The sequence below is a fragment of the Frankliniella occidentalis genome, unplaced genomic scaffold, assembly GCF_000697945.3.
Source record: "Frankliniella occidentalis isolate FOCC.00 unplaced genomic scaffold, Focc_3.1 Scaffold12, whole genome shotgun sequence".
Classification (NCBI taxonomy): domain Eukaryota; kingdom Metazoa; phylum Arthropoda; class Insecta; order Thysanoptera; family Thripidae; genus Frankliniella; species Frankliniella occidentalis.
In genome coordinates this window covers 950,634-952,232 of record NW_026267142.1, presented here as the reverse complement: position 1 = coordinate 952,232, position 1,599 = coordinate 950,634, and positions in this window count along the sequence as shown.

Sequence of the window (1,599 nt, the reverse complement as noted above, 5' to 3'; positions counted from 1 at the left end):
TTCGCTAACAGATACTGAGCATTTTCAAAGAAATCATTATAATGCAAGTACCTTCACAGTTTAGAAATAAATAAATCTGAGGGAAGCAGATATAGAAGCAGCAAATGTAACACTTTTGCACAATTCTGGACGTGCACCAGACTTACTCGTCGGCGTGAGGACCGGCTACGATGGACACGGCACGAACGAGTCGGACAAGAGTGACTTGACGTGTCCAGCGGCTACGGGACACTTGCAGCGGGTCTCACGGAAGGGCGGGCGCCCCTGCGATGGGGAGGGGAGGGGGGGGAGACGAGGAGAGGCACCCAGCGACGAACGTGCCATCGCATGCAGGGCATACCACCCCCTTGATGCCCCGAGACCGTCTTTCAAACGCTGCCAAAAGACGAAAATAACAACACAAGCGCGACCCGAGAGTCGGCGGTGCGCACCGCAGTGCAGACGCGCCCCGCCACGCCCCGCCACGCCCCGCCACGCGCTACATCCGGGGCGTAAAACCCTGTGTGCGTGGAGCCCCATCTGAATGGCGAGGCGAGCGATGCAGAGTAAAAACGACACCGATCGCAGCAGCTGGGTGCGTCACCGTGCCTGCGCCCGCCTGCGCCCGCCTGCGCCCGCCTGCGCCCGCCTGCGCCCGCCTGCGCCCGCCTGCGCCCGCCTGCGCCCGCCTGCGCCCGCCTGCGCCCGGGCCGCGAGAGCGTCTCTCGCCGGCAGAAATGTTCTTTAATGGCGAAGAAGTGTATTTTTTGGGGGCTCTTTCGCGCAGCGTTGCCCCGGGGCTCGCGCGCCTGTGTACCGGGGTAGGAGGGGGGCGGGGGGAGGAGGACATCGGACGGACGGCATGTCCCGCCACCGGCCACCCCGCCCGCGAGCTGGGCTGCGAGCGAGGGAGCTGCTTGCCGGAGTTTCCGACAGCACCAATCTCCTCCCTCCCTCCCCCAACCCCCCTGCCCCTGTTCCACTGTGCATTTTCCCGTACGGCTCCTAATGGAACGGCCAGTTTTGCTTAATAAATGGTCATGAAAAGGCAAAAGTTCCACCACCACACCTCCCGCACGTCCATCCCCCAGTCCCCTCCTTTGGCCGTTCTTTTCACTTGATTCTTCTTTTCCTTTTTGCCCGCAGTGTGCCGGCGAGGGCTTTGGCCGGGCAGCGCCTGCTGGCCGGACTGCTGTTACTACCACAACTAATACCGCCGGCCCGCCAAAGTTTGCCAATCTTCCAAGCACTGACCCAGGGCGGCCCGGGGCCGGGCCAGAGGCAGGGCTGACAGGCGGAGGGGATGCATGGACGGGCGGGAGCGGGCGGGGCCCGGGGCGCACCGTGACGCCTGCCGCGACAGGATACTTCAGATCACAGCGCGGGAGGTTCAAACAGGAGCAGAGCCGCAAAACGCGGCTCAATGAATCTCACGAGGAAACGAGGAACGGACGCAGAAAAGGCAGGTGGACTGCGCGGGAGACTCTGCGAAGGGCTCGAGGGGGGATGCCCATGGGAATCGGCAAGCTGCGAACTATCGTTTTATTGGTAAACAATACACGCAGCGTGTAGAACTTGACAGATAAAACTCGGTCCCAGGAGCCGCACTGCAAAGAAGTG